Below are 23436 nucleotides of genomic sequence, written 5' to 3'. Positions count from 1 at the left end.
CAGTCTGGATATCATTACACTCAAGAAAGTAGGCTAAGTTCATCTCGGTCTAATGCTATTGATTTAATACTTCATCATCAACAGTACTGAAAGCAGATGATAAATCTTAAAACAAAACAAAACAAAACCACAGTGAATACCTAATCTTCCTTCAGGCCAAAAGAGTATTAACCTGCACATACTGCTCCTGAACTTCAGCAGGTTTGAAGCCAGACTATCTTGGGTAGAAGAAAGAACTGCAGATATTTCAGATGCTCTCTTTGTGTTATATCCGTGAGAAGAAGGTTTGAAAAAGACAGATGACTAGTCAGATGTCAGAAAGCTCAAAAGAATCAACCCTGTGCTCTCACCATGCCCTGAATTTATGAGGAAACACAGGGTTGGAAGTTTCAAGATAGCCTTTTGTCCTCAGGATCCTGTTTGGACCTGGGCTTCTACTCATTCCCCTCAACGTGTCATGTTGGCTAATATCCTTTCAGCATTTCTGATGTGGGGTTTTTTTTGTTTTTTTTTTTTAAGTTCTTGAAAAACTTGTACATGAGATGTACATGTGTGCATACAATATCTGTGAAACTCTGGTGTAAAAATAGTCATCTTTTGTTTTAATGGTTCAGCAGTAAAGGAGTGACATGGCCACTACACAGGAGCAGATTTTTTTTTTTCTGATGATAAAATAGATAGCCAGTTGAACTTTGTTTAGAAAAAAAATAAAATAAAAATGGAACAGTTCCACTGTAAATAGTTTCAAAATAATTAAACAATATATTGCTGCTTCACCCTGTCAAGAATGAAAAATTCTCTGAATAGTTCTTATCCTAATATGCTAACAAAAGCTATCCAGGTCCTACACTCACCTACATAAGAAAAGAATCTGCTTTTTGTACTGCTTTTCTGCAGTGCTGAGGTCAGAATGTGGGTCTTTGATTACAACCCATTTGCAGTGAGATAATGTGAAGACTGCAAAAGACACAGTACAATTTGAAAAAAAAAATGTTCCAGAACAGAACAAAGTACAAGCTACTTGTCATTTCCATTTCTTACTTATTTCCTTGTCTGTGTAAAGTGCCCTAATATTGGCAGTACCTTCATCTCATTTATCTCCTGTCAGATGCTGCTAGATGCTAAAATTTCTGATTTTCCATCTCAGATATAGAGAACAGCAAAAAGGATGGAAAACTGGCAAGAAGGATTGGATAGAGCTGCTCATGGGTGTTACAACACTGCATGTTCCTGTAATGTATCAATCAAATGAGGACGTTTTGTTAGTCTTTAACAAAGCCCTGCACAGAAGGTCACAGGTTTTGATTGTATAGCTCATTGGCTGTAACCAGCCCAAGACAGCTGCATGTAATATAGCAGTTAATACAGCATAAAGAACTCCAGTGGGCACTGACAATTCAGTGCTGCTGCCTAAATTTCACAAGTATGTCCTCATGCTTCCTTTTAGCCTGAGCAATCCAAGTATTCCCAGTAGGGAAGAAAGAGTTTGCCGGAGCTTTTGGAAAACCAAATGTGGTTATAAAACTGTTGATTAGCCTTTTTTTTTGCATCAGAACCCAAAAGGCAGGAAGAATCCTAGCCCATAACATATTGTTAGGTGACTAAATCGCTCTCTCTTCAAAGATGAAGCTGTATATTGCAAACTATGTTTTTATATTGTGAATGTGCTCTGGCATCTTAGATGCATATACCTCTACTGAGCCTGGATTTTCTGTAAGTTAGATTAATTACTAGGCAAAATTGAACTCATGCACTTAAAACTCTTCTTGTCCTTGAAACTAGAGCAAATTCTCCCAGCAGACTCAGAAATGAAGAGAAATACTTGTTTATTTTCTTGTATTTTTCTTTTTCTTTTTTTTTCTTTTTTTTTTTTAAAAAAAAAAAACCTCTAATGAGAAAAAACTTTATATTTTGTCTTGATATCAAAATGGGAGCTGTAAGAAGTCTGTCATCCACAAACGTCTTTGCTAGGCTCCAACTATAAGGAGCACATCTACATCAATGCGCGGCTTCCTGCCAGTTACAGTGATTCCTTTTGAAGAGACTGAACTCCCTGCACTTTTCTTTTACTCTGTGAGCCACGAGAAAACCAGAGGAAAGATAAGAAAGAAAAGAAAAAGAGGAGTGTGCTCAGCGTGATTCTGAAATATTTTATCAAACAATTTTGCCTGAATAGTATGTGGAAAGAAAGCAGCTTTGTGCACACTTTATATGTTCTTAAACAGATACAAAGCATTTGTGTACCATAATGCTGAGGGAGTTCTGTGCAGGTACTCTCTCACTATGCTGACTGGAGGAGTATTCCTGAGATCACCATCACTGAATCTGGCTTTTTTTTTTTTCAATTAAGAAACAAGACTCTTTCTTCTGTGGGGTGTGTTTTTTGTTTTTTATTTTTTGTTTTGTTTTGTTTTTCCTGGCAGTGATAGTTGGTTTTTGGTTTTGGTTCTTGTTTTTTGTTGTTGCTGTTGTTTTGTGGTTTTGGTTGGTTTTGTCCTTGTAGCAATTCTAAATATTTCCTTGCCTCTGTTCTACAGTAGTGGTGAAAAATTCACAAGATACAACTCACTGCCATACAGTTCTAGGAAGTAGTTTTTCATGCAGCTATTTGCACTGTTAAAATTGCAGAAATATTACCTGCCCTAAAGTCTTAAATGATTAAAATTACCTTGTAATGCTTTTGTTCTAGTAGCACTTGCATAAGAGAACCAAATAACCCCAATCCATATTTGACATTTCTAGTCTTAACTGTGAAGCGTTTTGAACAAAAGAGCCTTGTTTATCCTAAACCAAACAGAACTTAATGGTTCATCTGGAAAGACTGGGAATGGAAATGTAAAGGATAGTCTAGATTAGAGGCATTGTAAATCATTATCTGCCACGAGCATTAGTAATCTCAATCAATGACGCCATGGAGCAGCACCCTAACCTGCACCCTGTGTCCCAGCAGTGTCCCAGCACCTTTTAGACACAGATTTGTTGACTCATATTGAGTTTAGTGTCAGAAAAACTCATACCCCATTCTGCAAGGCTGCACTCCAGTCATTTGACCCTCTGCATATACATCCAGGGCTTCACTGTCCCAGCTGCAGTGTTAGGCATTTGCAACCATTAAATTTCACAGAGATGATAACTGTTCAGTCTTCTAATCTGTCAAAATCTCTCTGTGAGTCAATTAATCACACTTATCTGATAAAACCATTAAAATGCCTACTGGGGGAAATTGAGTAACTTTATTTTTGTAACCCTTAAGATAAAATGCTATTTAATATACAATCCACATGTTTTGTAGAGAATCTTTACCATGAAAATATTCTAACTGTTGATCTGAATCATGGTGATAAGAGGTGCACTTATATTAGTATTTTATTTTATTTCAGAATAGCTTTTTCAAAGCAAATCTGATTCTTGTCACTTACCAGATTATGACTCCCATAGTGTTAAATACATGAGGTAGATATGAACTGTGCATTTAATGCACTCCCGTTCACAAAATCCTAGAATGGCTTAGGCTGGAATGGACCTTAAAATCATCTAAGTCCAACTCCTGTGAGTTCCATCAAACTTGGCAAACATTTTTTTGTGAACATTAAATACATTGAGTCAGACTGGAGGAAGCCATCTTGAACTGGATATAGAATATACTCTTTTCCTTTTACATCCCCAGAACCATCTAGGTTTTGTACAAATCTGCTTTGAAGGAGCATCATTCCTTGCCAAGTTAGACGTACTACATGCAGCAACAGAGCATGAACACAGGTCTCATGGAACAGATGACAAAAAGTTTAGTGACCTAGGCAAAATGAGTATTCACTGATTATTTGCATCCTTGATTACTGAAATAATAATTCTGACAGTGGGAAATCAGGTGTTGTTTTTTTTATTAACTGTTTTCCATTTCATATTGAGTGCAGATTTATAAATTACCACTTCATGCTATGCCTAGATTTGACATTGTTACTTGTTTAAACATTACCTCAAATGGTTCTCAACTTATTCTCCTTTTTAAACACAAAACAAAATAAAACAAAAAACATGTATTGCACATTGACATATACAGTTCCTAATTATCAGCTGAATTTTAATTAATACTTCTTTCCACTCACAGATTTGGTGACATTTTTATATACTCTTTTCTTCAATGATCAGAATTTCCAAAGCTTTGTTTAGTCTTCCCTTACTTTAGTAACAATTTTCAGTTTATACTATTTTCTTGCCTTTCAGAACTGTTCATTTACTCATATAATTTCACCAGTATAACTACAGTGAAAAAGGACAATCTGAAAGTCATCCTTAAACAGCAGCAACAGACAACAAGTTGGGACAGACTATTATTTTATTACTTAGAGCCATAAGTGAAAGAGTAACAAAGTTAATGATGAGAATTATTTCTCTGGAATTAAATATCCCAAAAATATGATAGAAAGCATAGAATAAAAAGCCCTGCCAACTGGAAGGAGTTTTTTATTTTTACTTGGTTAGAGACAGTGAATAGTTTTTTAATCTTCTTCCTGAAATATGCTTCAAAAACTTATCAAATAAGCATTAGAGTGTCGTAGGAGAGGAGGAAAGTGTTTGTATATGTGCTTGGTGGAGGTAGGTGGAAAAATTAGCTGCTATGAAGTGTGTCTGCATGTGCTGTCCAAAAGGTGGATTTGTTATGCAGTGTGCAATAAGCCAGTTCCCACAAACTCAGGAAAAATATCCCTTTTTATTCAGGCCGAGGTGCTTGTGGAAGTTTCAAATCAAGCACAATAATCCAAGTTTCTTCACTGAGTTTATACATTATATTCCTATGTGCTCCACCTCTCTAATACAGAAGAAACACGCACCACCTAACATATTCATAAGGTTAAGCAATCACAATACTCCATCCCCTTTTGGCTAGTTTCCCAGCTGTCTGCTTGCTGAGGGTTGCTCAGGGGTCATACAGAGGATGCTCTCCTTCCTCTTTTTTACCACATATGGTCACTTGTCATCTATGGTCAAGCTGGCAAGAGATCTGCCAGCTTTCTTGCCAGCTTTCCAACTAGAACAATTGTCTGTACACTTTTGTATATATGCATGAAGTATATAGATGCATGAAGTTGAATGATAATTGTGGCATGACCTAATAAACCTTCTAAATGTCTTTTTCCTTACTGTATCTTCTCTACATGCACGTTCTTTGCAAATACATGGCTATGTATACTTTTGTAACCTGATTATACTCAGAACCACTTCCTTCCAGAGCAGTTTCCCTGGGCACAAGGGCTGTTAGTACAGCTTCAGCCACTTACACATCTTAGACTCTCAGTGACTATTCTCAGCAGGAATTCTTTCTTGGGGAAAGGTGCCCAAGCAGGCTCTATCAACATCCTAAGCGTTTATTGGGTGTATATTTATCCCTTTTGTCCTGGTTCCTGTTTTGAAGGCTGGATAACCATGATCTTAAGGTTGCCTGCCTCTGCCTCAGCCCTGGCAAAGAGCATGTGAAGCATCTGTGATATTCAGAGGCACTGCAGCAATTCCTGCAGTGAATTATCTCACAGGGCTTGTGAAACAAAGGGAGTTTCTCCAAGCAAGCTTATCTGCATTAGCAGCATTTAATTTGAGATAGTTGTAGTGCAACAACAATTCATACTAAAAGAATAACAGTGGCTGAGCAGAACAAACTTCCCACTGTGAAACAATTATAGTGCTGTTGAATGGCTGATTGCTTATGTGTGGTCTCCTTAGCTCCCTGATGTGGTTTGTTTATAATCTTGCATTTGGATAAAATTGATTAGAATGAGTACTGTCACATAGAACTGATAGCTATTCCACTATTTATAAAGATACAATTTAGCTGCTAATATATCCATTTCTTCTCTCATTCTCTTATTCAAAACAAAAGATCTTTGTTTGTAGATAAAGTGGGACTACACCTGTTCTGGTTTCAGGAATCTGTGCCCTATGTGAGACTCTTAAATAACAATACTGCCATCCAGCTAGAGATCTGAACAAGAATCAGATGGAAAGGGCTTACTTTCTTACAGATCAAGCAGACAATGCTCTAAAAATATACAGTCTTTGAAGACAGCTTCCTACTGCCTAGGCATATGCTTTTCATTTATTAAACCAGCTAGCTTGCTTTTAGTATGGGAGCACTTTATCAGTGCTCAAATTTTAATTTTTAGAACTTCACAGAAGCAAAGAATATACTGCCAATAGATTTATACTGAAATTAAGGGGATTGATTATGTCATCATTTGTATATGATTTAGTGGGCAGACAAGACTTCATTTCTTACACTGTAAGGGAAGAGAGAGTTCAAGTTTTCTTCTAAGATCATTTTCTTTTAAGATGGTTGAAGCCATCTGACTGTCATTAAAAGGGATTTATATTTAGAATTTATAGAATTTTTCTCATTTACATGGACTCCCTTGGAAATATACTTTGTTGTGCTAGTAAAAGAATACCGATGATTAGCTTTAAAGAAAGAAAGAAACAAAGAAATAAACAAAAAAACACTACAATATTCCCCAAAATGTCATTTCTGCAGTGATACACGGTTAGGGCATTTTTAACAAGCTTAGATAGTAGAAATGAAGGTTGCTGGTGAGTTGTAATAATCCTAGATCCTTCATTTGGCTCTACTAAAGACTTTTGATGTAAACTTAGGGAAGACCTTTCTCTTTTTCTCAACAGAAAAAATATCTCTATTATGATCCAGTTCAAATGTGAATGAAGTTAACCTAACTGCTGGTGGTAGTTACCTAAGGTACAGACAGCAAGCACAGTCTGCTGTTCTTCTTTCCCACTGCATTATGTTAATGACAAATACCATGAAAATCCCTTGCCTTTTTTAGGCAGCAAGTTGAGAATGAGAAACTAGCTGCCTAGTACAATACCATTTATAAAGCTAATTTGTAGCATATTAAAGCAAATGATTCTATTAATTTTAAATAATGAATAATGATGTGTAATATAATAACAGACCACTGAATATCAGACCTTGGAACTGCAACTGGATGTGATAAAGAGTGTGAAAGCACCTATTTTTGGCTTTATGTAGAATCTTCAAAATAAAAAAATTGTCACCAGATTACTTTAGAGGGCACTGATAAAGGTGTTTTGCTTGTTTGTTAATTTTATTTGTTTTTTGGAATAATCTAAACTGGTCAAAAGACATACCTATATGGAGATAACAATAGTTAATTATAAGTTTTGTTTAAGCCTAGTGTCCAATTTCAAATGCAAGTTTACATATTTTAACTTTCTGAGAAACCTGAGCATAAGCACCTTCCATATAACCAATAATCAAAGTGAATCATATAGTCATACAGTCATAGAATCACTAAGGTTGGAAAAGACCTCCAAGATCATCTAGTTGAACTGTGTCCCTTTGTACAACATCTAAACATCTCTTGAACACCTCCATGGATGGTGAGTCCATCACTTCCCTGGGCAGCCCATTCCAGTGCCTGACCAATTTCAGAGAGGAAATTTTTCCTAATGTCCAACCTGAACCTCCCCTGGCACAACTTGAGGCCATTCTGCCTTGTTCTACTACTACTACACGGGAGACAAGGTTGACCCCACTTTGTTACAATCTACCTTCAGGTAGTTGTAGAGAGCAATAATGTCTCCCCTGCGCCTCCTTTTCTTCAGAGCAAACAAATCCAGTTCCCTCAGCCACTCCTCATTAGACTTCTGCTCCTCAGAGCTCCACTGCCCTTCTCTGGGCACACTCCAAAGCCTCAATGTCTTTCCAGTAGTTGGGCCCAAAACTGAACACAGTATTCAAGGTTCAGTCTCCTGCTGAGTACAGGGATGTGATCACTTGCCTGCTCCTTTTGACAACAGCATTTCTGATACAAGCCTGGATGCTCTTGGCCATCCAGGCCACCAGGGCATACTGCTAACTCCTGTTCAGCTGAACATCAATCAAAACTCCCACATTCTTTACCTCTGTGCAGCCTGCCAGCTACTCTGCCTCAAGCCTCTAGCATTTCCTGGGGTTGTTGTGGCCAAAGTACAGGACCCAGCACTTGGTCCTGTTGAACTTCATTCCACTGACCTCAGCCCAGCTATCCAGCCTGTCCAGACCCCTCTGCAAGGCCATCCTATTGTGTCACAGATCAACACTACCTCCCAACTTGGTGTCATCTGCTGAGTTACTGAGGGTGCACTCAATGCCCTCATCCAGATCATCAATAAGGATATTAAACAAGTGAGGCCCCAGTACTGACCCCTGGGGACCACCATTTTTGACCAGTTACCAGCTGATGGGATATTACGAAGAAAAAAATGTTTTCAAATTCACTTTTAATTGGAGCTAGTAGGATCAACTTTTTGGGTCCAATAGCTATGGCGAGAGTTAGTTTATCCTTTAGTTACCTAGATCAATAATGTCTAACCAGACAAAGAGGCAAGTTGAATATTTGTAAGAATCTTTTTCTTTTCTTAGACTGACTGCAAATTTGTGAGAATTATACGGGATCTCGGGGAAGGTGGGCACAGTTCTGTCTAATCAGTGATGTGCAGTGGGTGGAGGACTAGCAGCATCGGCTGCAGCTCCAGACACTGCCACACAATATCTGAAGAAATTTAGGGACAATATCTCATCTCTAGAGCACTGCTACACATTTCTAGCTAAAAGCAATAACCTTGAATAGGCAAACCAGTTTATTTCTTTTACCTGTCTTCACGTTTTAGGCAAGAGGCTCTTTTAATCAGAGTCTGTTCCTTACTTAGATCAATAGAATGATGAGTGTAATGAATAGCTATTTACTTTCAAGTTCCTTGGGTCAAGACAAGTAAATAGATAATAAAATAGCTGATAAAAAGTCATAAATACCAAGCCCTAATTTATCATTTCTAGAAGAAATATCATTCAAAATAATCCGCCTAGATAGTTATCTTGTCTTCCTCAAATTTGCTTTAGACTCTGTGGGAAAGTAAACTGCAAATGAAGTATTTTGCAGACTGTGAAAAAGAAAAAAAAAAAAGAAAGAAAAAGAGAATAGAAATTAGGGAGGTAAATGAAAAATGTCTAAATAAAAATATGTAGCATGTGCTTCCTCTTCCTGCTGCGGACAACAAGCACTTGAATTTGGCCATCCAGTGCAATTTATTTCAATGTTTCTCTTTTACAGGTATAATGTATCAACTGACTTATTGGGGTTTACATTATTGATGTGAATTTTCATTAAACTAAGCCAGTTAAATGTTTAAATGAAGATGCTTTGTAATATGAATGAACAGAAAATAAAAAGAATCTGTAGTGATGACTTGTGAAGTTTACATTAAATACACTTATTCTTAGTTGCAGATGTTTCTTATATGTGTCACATTATAAATCTGGAACCAGTTCTGCTATTGTTAATCAGCTTTACTATGATGTAAATACTTTGACTTCTTGGAGTTACTCCTAATTCGTAGCAATGTAAGCAAGGAGAGATCACTGCATGAGTGTTCTTCCAATATCTGCAACTTGTCAAAAGACAACAGTTGAAGAATATTATTATCTCTAAGGGACCGAAGCAAATATTTGTAAATGTTAATATCTTGAGAGAAGATGAGATTTTATTTTTCCTAGAAGCATTTGTTTTTAACTTTGATACATAATAATAAACCCCACAGTGCATGATAAAATGACGAATACAAATTCTGACTTTCTGAATATTTGTTTGCAGAATTAGCAGTGAGGTGATGGATAAACCACTGGTGATAAAACATCTGGGAATAATCTTTAAAAAGGATGTAAACCTGTTCCAGCTTATGTTGTTGCAAAACTTCTGATTACTTTTACAATGAGCAAGACTGGACCACGCTACAGTTTTTCCATTTTTATGCAAGAATAACCATAAAAATTTCAGTGTTTCCCAATGGACTTAATTTATGCTCTTATGTAAACTGTAAAACCTCAAGCTGTAGTGTTTATCTCTTCGTACTGCATTGCTTGGGATCCAGCAACTAGCCCCAGAATAACTAAATGGGACAAAGTTCAGTAAAATGACGTTGAATTCCAGCAATAAGGATAATGCTGCAACTGTGGATAAGGTAATTTCATTTGTCTTTTGTTATTAACTTCACTTCTTTACTCTGCTATGGGATGTGAGAAAAGGAGAGTGTGAATATGTCCCTTTATTTGTTTGATACTCTAAGTTCAACACTTTAATGTTAGAGCTGTCATATTAACAATAAGAATTTCAAACCACATATTTACATCAGATAATCATAGGATGGCTTGGGCTGGAACGGACATTAAAAGCCCATCCAGTTTCAATTCCCACACCAAGAGTCCACTGGTGGTTGCCATCCATCAAGTCGGGCTGCTCAAGGCCTATCCAACCGGGCTTTGAATGCCTCCAGGGATGGAACATCCACAGATTCTGTGGACAACAAATGCTGAAGCATAACTGTCATAGAAACATAGAATCATAGAATGGTGTAGTGTTGGAAAAGACCTAAAGGATCAGCAAGTTCCAACTTACCTGTCATAGGCAGGGCAGAGAGCAGTTAGACCAAGTACTAGATCAGATTGCATAGGTCCCCATTCAGCCTGGCCTTAAACACCTTCAGGGACGGGGCATCTACAACCTCTCTAGGCAACGTGCTCCAGAACCTCACCATTCTCTCAGTAAAGAACTTCCCCCAATAAGTAATCTAAGTCTACATTCCTTTAGTTTAAAACCATTTCCCCTTGTACTCTCATTATCTACTCATGTAAAAAATTGATTTCCCTTATATTTATAAACTCCCTTTAAATACAGAAGGCTGTAATGAGGTCTCCTCACAGTTCAGTCCTCCAGACTGAATAAGTGCAGTTCCATCAGATAGGAGAGGTGCTCCATCCTTCTGATCATCCTCTTCTGAAACCTCTCCAAAAGCTTCACATCCTTCCAGAGTTAGGAGCAGCAATCTTAACTACTTCAGCTGGGGCCTCATGATAGCAGAATAGAGGGGGTCACGTCACTCAGCCTGTTGGCCACCTCTCTTCTGAAGGAGCACAGAATACCATTGGCCTTCTGGGCTGCAAGCACTCTCTGCTGGCTCATGTTAAGATTTTGTTAACCAAATCCTAAAGTCCCCTTCAGCAGAGCTACTGCCATGGATTTTTTTCTCCCAGCTTGTATACTTATCTGCAAATTACCTCGATCCAAAGTGCAAAACATTACATTTTGCTTTGGTGAACCTCACTAGGTTCACAATGGCCCACATTTTGAGTTTATCAAGACCCCTCTGGATGTCATCCCTTCCTTATGCTGTGTCAACAACACCAGTCAGCTTGGTGTCAGCGAACTTGCTGCGGGTGCACTCAATTCCCTTATCAATGTAATTGATGAAGACATTAAAGAGTACTGGATCAAGACATACCCCTGGTCACTGCTCACTACTGGCCTCCACTTGGATGTAGGGCCATTGATCAAAATCCTTTGGCTGTGATCTCCCAATTAATTCTTTATCCACTGAACAATCCATCCTTCAAATCAGTCTCTCTTCTATTTAGACGTCACCTGCAGTTACTTTGTCCACATATGCCATCACATCAGAAGGCCACCAAATTGGGTAGGCATGACCTTCCCCTGGTGAAAGCTGTCTTTGATCACCTGCTTGCCCCTAAAGTGCCTTAACATGTCTTCCAGGAAAATCTGTTCCATGATCTTCCCAGGCACAGAGGTGACACTCACCGGCCTGTAGTACTCCAGTCCTCTTTTCTCCCTTTCTTATAAATGGGAGTGATGTTTCCCCTTTTGTAGGACTTTTTCTGACAGCCACAATTTTCCAAATGTGATGGAGAACGGCTTAGCAACTACCTCATCCAGTTCCCTTAGAACCTTATGATATGCATCGTGGTCTCACTGTATGCGTTCATTCTCATGAGTTGGTCTCAAACTTGCTCTGCCCTTAAATTGTGGGGGAGTTTGCTCTCCCAGTTCCTGCATAGAGGTTCAGGTTCAGAGATGTAAGATTCAAGGATGAGAGAATCCTGGCTGCTAGTGAAGAGTAAGGCAAAGAACTCATTGAGTATGTCAGCGTTCTCCATGTCTGTTGTAGCCAGTTCTCCATGCTCATTTAGCAAAGGAGGTATGCTTCCATTGGCCTTACTCTTCTGGCCTATGTACTTGTACAATCCCTTCTTGTTATTTTCAGCATCTCTCACCAAGTTCACTTCCATCTATGCTTTGGCTTTACTCATCCTGTCTCTGCACTATAGTGTGAGTAAATAATTTCTTCCTAATCCCTAACCTAAATCTCCCCTCTATGTTCAGACCACTTCATCTTCTATTATAATCAGACTCAGTAAAATGTTGGACTGCCTCCTTTTTGTAAACTCCTTTGAGGCCACTGTGAGGTCTTCTTTGGTCCTTGTCTTTTCCAAGACAGTGAGGGACGGCATCCCATCCTTCTGTTGTATCAAGTGCACCATTCAGCTTAGTATCATTAGCAAAATTGCTGAGGGTGTACATAATCCTGTTTATGCTGCTGATAAAGATGTTGAAAGTGAACTCCTGAAGGACACCTCTCATCACCAGCATCCACAAGAACACAGCAATTTTGACAGCAACCCTATGGCTGCATCCATCCAGCAAATTCCTAATCAACTTTCCATATTATATGGGAGGTGAGATAGAGAGATCCCATAAGGAGCTGTAAATCCAACCTGAATTCCTATATATACTTCTTCCTCTCCTGACCTCAATTCAGAAATGCACCTGTGGTCTTTAATCTCTCTTCTTGCACTACTCTTTCACTCATCTCTGGAGTTGACTAAATCACTCAACATAATTTATTAGGTATGGTGAAGAGATAATTTTTTTTTCTTCAGAAGGCTTCAGTGGCTCAAAAGCCAGAGAGCAACTTCTGAAAGTGATCCAAGCATTTACAAATCTAATTCAGGACCTCATGACGACTCTCATTTCAAAGTTATCCTTTTCTCTATCCTACTTCTCACTTCAGAGTAGCAGTTGAAAGCAAATCTTACTTTTTATTTATCTGTCTACTTTTCATAATTTATTGATGGTCCATGCTTTTATACCTATAAAAGAGAGTGGTTAACTGCTCATATATAGGATGCTTTTGAGTGTCTCATTTGCTTCACTGCTTAGTTACCCCATTTTTGTGCAATGGTCTTTAAAATCCTTTGAAAAGGGAGAGAATTCCAGAAGTCACTGGGGTTTTCATCTCCCAAGCAGAGGACTAGGAGCACTAGACAGAGGTAGAGAAGCATTAAAATTATTCAAGCAAAGAAAGCATAACAGATTTAAGATAGTCTTCTCATGTCTTCCTGTTGGCTGGTTTCTTGAAACTTTTAAAATACATGGGCTCCTTGAAGTCCAAGGAGAGAGGAAGATATAAGTCTGATATATTGGCTGCCTAGCAAACTTCACTTTCAATTTTCCCTTGTCATATTGCTGATGAGTAATTGGCCATTCTAAACACAGAATGGACAGATAGGCATTTTCAGCATCTGTATTTTTGCTTGTCTGACAAAGTTCATGGGTAAATACTCCTTCTGCATTCATAACAGATACATCAATTTAAAATTTTCAACTCAGGGTCTCATGCATAATAATTATAATAATTTGAAAAAGAAAAAGTAAAATTAGCAAAAGATAACCCAAACATCCCATATTCTAATGTGATTTTTCGTCTTGGCATTACACCAGTTCTATCATTTGTGTACTTCAGGATTTATCTATTTTTCTTTTTCCCTCATCATCTTTCATTGCTACCACATTACTAACCAAACTTTGTAGGATTCTGTGTTCCCTTAATTTTCAACCCCCACACAGACTTAGATGATATAACTCTGATCTTTTGAAACTATTGGCTTTTTCACCCACTTTTTTTCTGTTTTTCATAATTTCCTGCCTTCTCACTGATGTTTTTTTTCTCCTCCTTTGCATTCTGATATTTCCTGTCCTTTTTCTGGCACTGTTTTCTGTTCATAATAAAAAAAAATCATATTGCACTCATTTAATGCCATTGAGACCATTGGCTAGGGTTAGGACAGAATACAGCTGCAAAATGCAGTCTGTGTCTGTCTCCCAGTTCTTCCAGAGCATTTCCTCCCTCCTTTTCTCAAATTTCTGTATCTCATCACATCTTTTCTCCTTCTACTCCTATTACCCTTTCTTCCAAAACCCTGAATTACTTAACATTCATCTCTGCTCCCTGCTTCTTGAGATCACTCATCTTCTCAAAATGCTCACTCAGAAGAAAAAAAAAAAAAGAGGAAAAAAAAAAAACAAGAAGAAAAAGAAAGAAAAATAAAGAAAAACTTGATGGAAGCAGCATGTTTGAACAAAACAAAGCAGTCAATGCATTTTTAATCTCAATATTTTCTATTAACCTGTGCAATACAATACAATTTTGTTTGGAATATGGCTTCTGTGGTATTTGTATTACATGTAAATGTGGAAAAGAATAGCACAAAACCTCATTAGGATGTATTAGTTCTATCATTTTTGCAGTGCTCACTGGAATTGATTGCTCTCTAAAAAATGCAGTGCTGAAGAATCACAATTTTTTTATTGTTGTTAACTTTATATTTGTTCACCAGTTGCGGTCTTCTGCTGTATCAAGGAGTTTCTTTGTCTTGTGCTGTGCTGTTGCCAAATTGCTTCCATTTGTAGCTTATTTATATGAAGCTAAATCTTTTAAATATGTTTGACAACTTCTTTAGCAAAGTCATTGAGATAAGAGACCTCTAAAGGGGTAGGAGTTATTGGGATTACGCTCAAAACCTTTTGTGTACGTCTAGCAAGACTTTTTTTTCTTCTTTCTTCTCTATCTCCTCCCTTTCCTTTTTATCACTTCCCTTTTTGTTTGCTTGCTTGTTTTTGTTATTGCTTGTTTTTTTGCTCTGTGGATTGGATGGGGAGGAATGGAGGACTGGGAAATAAATGTTCTGTCAATTAAATGTGAAATAATGCAGCAAGCCAATATGTTCCTGTAAGTACGAGACGTTTCTGCCTTCTTTTCAAAGCAGTACCACTCATGGGGTTATAAAACACTAAAAACAAAAATGGAGTCCAAAGAAAAGCTTTGCATTTTAAGATCAAAATCTTAGGGACAGTGAATATTAAAAAGACAACATACTTCTTCCCATAGAAAAAGACAAGTGAGAGTAGAAAGCGCGAAGTCACTGAGGAATCTGTCTAGAAAGAATAGGCATGTTAAAACAGAGAGAGGTATGTTACTGCCATTATCTTAATGATTTCTCTGCCTTGCAGTTCAGGCCAGTAGCATTTATTGTAGCTGTGTTTAGAGATGCTAAAAAAACAAATAAACAAACGAATGGAGAGCTGAATAAGCTGCTTTTTCTCCTCTTTCTACCAGAGCACAGTTATCGGGGGAAAAAAACATTTCTCCTCTTCTTTTACAGGGCCTGACTGAAACAAACTTATATGTCCTGAAATAACAGCTCTCCAAATCCGATCATCAGAGAAGGGTCCTTACTAAGAGTTCCTGCTTAAAGTGAATGCTCATTTCCAAGAAAAGTGAAAAACTGTTGTTTCAGTATTGTCTTTCTAGATCTGGACTTGCTAAATCAGACTGTACAAGACAGTACTCTAACAGTGATTTCTTTCACTTGTCACATTAAGCAGTTATTATTCAAATAGGTACTGTGCAAGTGATAAATAACAATTAAAACTATCCTATATTCTTCAAATTCACTGGGGTGATTGTCCATAATGCTTGTTTTTCCAGCAGATTAAATCCTACCAGTGAAATACGTATAACATAAAGAAGTGTGATCTATTAAATAATTAGCAAAGGGGTTAGCATTCAACAGTATGTGAGATACAGCTGAATCTGCAAGTGCTTGCAAGTACTATTCCAGATGTACAGGAGTTCTAAAATGTGGTGTCAAAAAGTCTACCTGGATAAGTCTGATTTCTGTCATCTCAACACACTGCACATGCAACACACATCTGCATAGTGTTCCTGTGGCAGTGTAGATGGTGCTTCCTCCAGCTTCACTAATGAAAGGCATGTGTACTGGTGGCTAAATTTGGTGCTGATATTATCCTGTAGCTGCTAGAGGAGCCAGGAACAGACTGTTGGATGTGAATACAAGCATCAGCAAGAAGCAAGGCAATCTGATGAAAAGCATCATGGTGTGGGGTGGATCAAGAGACTGCCCCACCTTTACACTCCTGCAGAATGTGTGTACCAAACACACATCATGGGTGGCTGGACTTGACACAGGCAGATTTTGCATGACTGTGCTCCTGGAGCTGCTCATATCCTGCTGTTCTTACAGGGCTTCTGAAAACTGTCAATTCAGAGCCTGGTGATGACCCATCCATCCCTGCTTGCTCAAATCAGCCTGAGGCCTGGACATATACTGTGTTTCTTGACAGCTCTGCAGCTCCCTGAAAAGCAGGGAGTGACTTCCTTTGAGGTCACTTGTGGTAACCATGGTACGAAGGCAAAGGAATTAGGAGACAGCAGCAAAAAAGGGCTTGAGTTGCTGGTTAATGGCTTAAAGTTATAACAAGGTATGAGAAGTACTGTGTCCTTAATTTTAAACCAATAAGTACTACTGTGCCTGATACAGATGCACACTTATAATAAGATGTGATTGGTTGTATTTATCAGTTGTTAGTATTGTAGACTTTTTACTGTTATAGATAGGAGTCACACACTGGGGACTTGTACTTTCACCTGTTGTTTTCTCTGCATTACGATAAATTTTCAGTAATGCTTGGTTAAAGTGGACAATTCTTCAGGTATAAAGAAAATCTCTTGACACTACCAGGACTAATTACATTGTCCTTGCCGAAGGGGTAGTTGAATAATTGCATGCGATTATTGCACAGCTATGGTGCTTTTCATGTCAGTGGCAGTGCAATGAAGATTGATTCATTTTAATTAATCATTCAAAAATAACAGCTCATATCATTCCCCAGTAGGAGCAAACATGTTCCTACATCTCTCTTACAAAAGGCTTTTGGATGAAATTGGTTCTCTGACGAGACACACTGCAGTGCGTGTATATATGTTCTAGACAGAAAGGCCTGCTTTGTAATGATTTGGTGATCCAGTTCTCCACATTCTTTCATCTTATGTTTGAACATGCTTTATAATTCAGTTAGCCAAAAGCACAAGAACATAGCAGGAAAACCTGTATTTCCTGACCGAATTCTAGACTTCATAAGATATTGTCACCAACTCTGATCTTATTTATATTTATCTACTATTTCCCTGTCCTTTTGAATCAAGTGGCCTCATACTCATGCAGCATTACATTCTAAAATTTGTTATTGTAAGAAAATCCTACCCTCATAAAAAAAGTTAATAGTGGGTCACATGTAATTACAGCTCTCACTCAATATCTGTACTAGTGACAAAAATTAACAACTTATATTTTTTATATATTCATATATAGTTTTATTTTCTGAAATCTTTCACATCCTTTTATAAGACAATTGATCCTTTTAATTCTGCTTCTCTAGCATAATAAAATTTCAGAAAGACTGACAGGATAGTAATCTTTTAAATGGCTTAACCACTTATGATATCTGACATTAAAGAATATATTTTTTAATCCAACAATAGCTTTACATGACATTTTTTTTGCTGCTGTGGAGTTACTTCATAGAATGTATCGCTTTGAGTAAAATGCATAAAGAGCAGAGGAAGCAAGCATGTAGATTTAGAGCTGTAATTCACATCAGTTTTAATATAATCTGAATTAATTACACTGAACAAAGAACATATTTTTTGTTTGATTAAAAATATTAAATAATATTTATTTATTTAAAATAATTTTTGTTTTTATTTATAAAAAATATTTGTATAAATTCTGTGTCATAAAACTGGAGGAAAGAGCATAATAAATAAAACTACACATAATAATGCTTATGGAAAATTTAAAATGTTCTAGCATATTTTGTAATTTGAGATTTGAAGACAAAGGTTAGCACTTTCTCCTCATTTTAATATTATAGTGTCTGCTTGCATCAAAGCTTACAAACAGGTAGTTTCCACAGCACTTCTAATGAACAACTTACATTTTTTGTATAAAGTACACTACAGTAATTAGACTGCTGTATAAATACAGGACACACGTATGCACCAAAGGCATCAAGCATATTTAATGTCAGCAGTTTCAGAAAGGCAAGTGAGTTGTGCGTTTGCAAAGTCACAAGCCTTAGATTTAATGAGAGCTGCTGGGATAAGGATGTAAGTCTTGGACAAGTAACTTCTGTCTTAGATACTGCTTATGGAGGAACACAGTTCTGTGGGACTCAACATTGTTGCACTGCCATATACAGCCTATATACAAATACAGTAATGGACAAGCCTTCAAGCATCTCCTGAAAGCACTAACTCTCTGTCCCTGTGAATTTAGACAGATAAGAAAAAATGCCTGCACTTCTGTATGTAGCCTCCTTTCATTCACTGTCTGTTAGAGGCTAGAGGGAGACTTTTGCTATAAATGCAGAGGGTGTCAAAAACTTGGAAATGCCCTTTCCATGGCTTCTAGTCCAGCACAGTCTCTGTGAGTACCATGAAGAGTCTGTCCAGATGGGATTCCTCTGTAATGACTCCTGATCTGGACAAAAGGTAATACTTTGTCTCTTTACCAACAACAAGGAGAGTAAATGAGCCATAACATAATGTGTTAAATATGCTCTTGGAGACAAGGGCATGGATGTTACCCATATCATGCTAGAAAGGAGAATAATGTTTTGCCACTGCACTTAATAGTTTCCCAAACCATTTCTCTAGGGAACAAAATACTTCATGGAAGGAAGCATGCAAAAAGAGGCAGAAGTGAATGTAGACGTTATGAATTCCTCTCTGGGGTTTAAGAGGTTGAACAACCTAGTTCATTCTTGCAAAAGCTTGTTTCTCTATATACTGATTGCACATTCATTCTTTAATCTTTGTATGTTTAGAGCTTAGTAAATAAATAAATAAATACATACATAAAATAAAATTTCTGCTGTAAATTGTTGAACATTTGAAACAGATAAAGAAAATCACCGTTGGAAATCTGCACTGCAGGAAACACACTTTATATGTAAAGACTTGAGAGCTCCCTGGAATACAAGAGTATGTTTTGTACTGAAAAGAACTGTGCTGATTTTAGAATAGAACCTGAGGTGGACTAAAACATTAGCAGCAATTGATACTAAATTATTCCAGTTTATCAACCAGAACTATGTATTTTCAACTGGATTTCCTGGTGAATAGGACTTATGAACGCAAGTTGTTGATTAGGTGAAATATAAAGCTTCCTGTTTTTTTGAGCATCCTGCACAAGGGACAATTGTGGTAAAAGCTCTCACTTTTTGTCCATGCCTGCAGAATGAAGGTTTGTGGTAAAATGAAAAATCAAGCAGCTCCATTTAATTAGTTATTTAATTCCAATGGAAAGAATAACCCTCCCTACAGCTGCAGTTCTCTTCAGCTCTATGTTGTCAAGACTTTAACAAAATGACTGCCTCAAATCCATGACATGAGATTTGATGCAAATTTATCTGCAATTTTTAATTTGTGTACAAAGCTTCAAACTATTTTTCCTTTGGTTTTGATTACCAGGAATGCTAGTGTACCTTTAAAATGAAAATTCCACTTTGTGACTAAATAGTAACAGGTACGCATGCCAAAGCATAGTAAAAGTTGCATCCATTATTGTAGGATGAAAAATGGCAGATGAAACCATGCAATAAGGGCTTTCTCTTCTTTGTGTAGGATACTCTATGGCTTTTAAATCATGAAGGTTCACTCCAAAGTGTCCCTATTGCCAGACAATGTGAGTGCTCCATGCCGGCTGTGACTGTTACTTTCATCTCGCTAGCAGGAGCAAGACTGACATACCATTTTCTGTATTCTACATCTGGGCAACTGATGCTCAGAAAGATGTGATGTGCTTTGGGTCACTTGGCAATGCTGTTGCAAATTAAGGCTTTGTTCTGGATCAGTGTTACAACAGCTTTTCATATGAGAGGTAAAGGTAAAGCTCTTCTGGTACGAGAGTCTGTCTTCATCAGTTAGCTACAAAAAGGCCATTTTTTTTTTTTTCTCTTTGTGGTCTCACAAATTTTGGAGCTTTCAGCCCATCATTTGCCCACATAAGTAGTTCACATAAGTGGCAGTGAGCACTTCTAGCCATACTATTCTGTCCCACGTAAACAGCAAAATCTCTTTGTCAATGGAAATGCCTGAAATGAGAATGGGATCATGCACCCATTTTGTCCCTTGATGGTGTTTTAACAATCTGGTTACCCTTTGTTATGTTGAGGCAACGAAGATGCTGAGATTTTCCAGCTGAGATTAGGCAGTTACCCATTTAATCTCCAGGTCATGATGGATAGATAATAGGAGGAACTGAGTATTTACTTTCCTAGATTGAGCTGCTTTTCTATATTGTCACTTACTTTAAAAATCCAGGAAAGTTTCAGAACAAATAGGAAAAAGGCTGGTAAATTAATATATATGAAACATGAACTTCTCTCTGGAGTAAGATGCCTCTTCATTATTACTAGCATGTATTTTAAATAAGTATACTGGAGTGGAAGAAAAAGCAGTTAAAAAAACTGATTACTTCTCTGATTGTCTGTCTATTAGGAGAAGGTAAATTTCTTCCACACTGGCCATTACAGAGAGCTTGACAGCTTTCTCTGAAAGGTATTTTTAATTAGATAAACATCTTTTTTTTAGGAAGAGTGCCTGATAATGACACAAAATATCTATCTTTCAGCTCTTTATTTGCAACATTGTGCCAAGTTCTAATTGTAATATACCTAGCTACTTTTGATGCTAGTGGTGAACTGATTCTCAAGCAAGGTTTGCCTCTGAGTTTGCCACACTGGTATGTCTCCACTGACTTCAATGAAATTATTCCTAGCTTATATTCACATGTGAGATCAGAATTAAGACAGTTGTTCAAGTGAAAATAAATGATGGTTGAGATGAAGCTGTGCAGTGTTTCATCTTCTGGCAAGATGAAGTTAATTTTGCCATTACATTTATAAGTGTCAAGCTGCTCACCATCACATTTGAAAAATCATAGCTGCTACGTGAGGTCCCTGGTGACTGGGGAAAGAGAAATATCACTCCCATTTACAAGAAAGTAAGAAAGAATGACCCAGGAAACTACATGCCAATAAGCCTCACCTCAGTGCCTGGAAAGGTCATGGAACAGATCCTCCTGGAAGACATGTTGAGGCACATGCAAGATGTGCACAGCTTCACAAAGGGCAGACTGTGCCTGACCAGTCTGGTGTCCTTCTATTATGGAGTGATGACATCGGTGGACAATGGAAGTTCAGATGATAACATCTACATGGATCATCTATCATGCACAATATGTGTACAGAATGAGAGAACTCCTTGTGAGCAGCCCTGCCAAGAAAGACTTGGGGATCCTGGGCATGAGTCAGCAATGTGTTTTCTCAGCCCAGATTGCCAGCTGTATCCTGGGCTGCAGCAACAGGGGGGTGGCAGCAGGGCAGGGAGAGGACTGTTCCCCTCTGTCCTCATGAAGTTCCATGTCAGGTACTGAGTCCAGGCCTGGAGTCCTCAGCACAAGAAGGATAAAGAGTTGTTAAAGTGGGCCCAGAAGAGGGCACGAAGATGATCACAGGGCTACAGCATCTCTCCTACAGAGAAATGTTGAGGGGGCTGGGCTTGCTCAGCCTAGAGAATGGAAGGGTCTTGGGAGTCTTCCAGTTTCAGAGAGGAGGTTATAAGCAGGAAGGGAAGTAGCTTTTTATATAGTCTAATACTGACAGTAAAAAGGAGAATGGCTTTAAACCAAAAGCGGGGAGACTTAGTTTAGATGTTAGGAAGAAATGTTGTACTCACTGGAGGGTGAGAGCCAGATCAGGTTGTCCAGAGAAGTATGAAATGCTTGGAGAAAAGAAAGCTGTGGGGGGACTTCATTGCAGCCTTTCAGTGCCTAATGGGAGCCTACAAACAGGAGGGGAATCAATTCTTTGAAAGGATAGATAACTGCAGGACAAGAGAAAGTGATTTTAAGTTGAGGGAGGGAAGATTAGGTTGGATGTCAGGGGGAAGTTCTCTACTATGGGAGTGGTGAGGTGCTGGAACAGGCTGCCCAGAGAGGTTATAGATGTCCCATCCCTAGAGCTGTTCAAGGCCAGATTGGATGGGGCCCTGGGCAGCCTGGTCTAGTATTAAATGTGGAGGTTGGTGGCCCTGCATGTGGCAGGGGGGTTGGAGTTTCATGACACTTGAGGTCCCTTCCAATCCTGGCCATTCCATGATTCTGTGAATCTGTAAAAGTATTGCGTGTCTCAACCCTGGAAGTATTCAAAGCCAGGCTGATTGGGGTCCTGGAGCTTGATCTGGTGAGTGTGAACCAGATGCAAAGGGGTTGCAGCTCCAAGATCTCTAAGGTTTCTTCCAATACAAACCTTTCTATTATTCTATAATTCTCTGATTCTATATTGCCTTTTTGAAAAAGAGAAGACTAGACTAAAAAAATATAGTGATTTTCCTGACATTTCACAGTGCCACAAATAAGAGAAGTTCCCATTACTGGCTCTCCCTAAGGTCATATGTATCTGATATACAGGAACTCATGGAACAAAACCACATTGCCAAGGACCCCATTACTACATCACAAGTCTGCATGCAACGTTGTACCTAAAAGGTCATTTTCACTGTATGAATTCTCACATTATTGTATTGCATAGAAGTGTCATTTTCAGGTGAGCATTATTTGCATTTTTAGAAATAAAAGAATCAGAGATTTGATAACATGAAAATACTGTGAATAGAATAGTTGAAAAGTTTTATAATGAGACGAGCAATAAATATACTGCAGCTGCAGTGCTTTGTGTAAGGCGACTACAAAAACAAAATAAGCTGAACAAGGAAAAATCTTATTTGGGAGCAATAAAGGCTTGATATATATTCTACAGAGCATTGTTTTCTAGAATTCAGAAGGAAAATATATGACAGTAATTTTTCAATAGATTGTCATTTAACTATTTGAATCTTAGAATACAATTAAATAAAAAGGAACATTACCATATTCTGTATGATTAAAATGATCCCATTTCTGGCCGAGGGTATAATTGTGAAATCTCCTATTTATTTACCACCTGCATTTATCCATCTATATGAAATTAGAATCAAGCATTGTATATTGATTTCATATTGATGGATATCATCTGTGCACTAATAAAATGACAATCTTTCAAGATTCTAACAGCAGAGACTTCTATAATACATGACATGGTTTAAACATATTTTATTTTATGCCAGAGAGAATTTTCATTTCATCTCTCAGCTTCTTACGAAACTGTTGTAAATGATTTAGCTCAGCTGTTAGATTTAAGAGTAATTTCATTTCAATTTGGGCTCACTTGTGTAATTCCTAGCTTTTGTTCAAACATATTTAAACTTCTGACACTCAGCATGTGGACTAACATGTCAAAAATATTTGATGCCTCAATTCATGGCTTGTGAATGTAA

This window comes from Lagopus leucura, unplaced genomic scaffold, assembly GCF_019238085.1.
Source record: "Lagopus leucura isolate 7727_CA_CO unplaced genomic scaffold, USGS_WTPT01 Super-Scaffold_54, whole genome shotgun sequence".
Taxonomy (NCBI): domain Eukaryota; kingdom Metazoa; phylum Chordata; class Aves; order Galliformes; family Phasianidae; genus Lagopus; species Lagopus leucura.
This window is presented reverse-complemented; position numbering follows the sequence as displayed.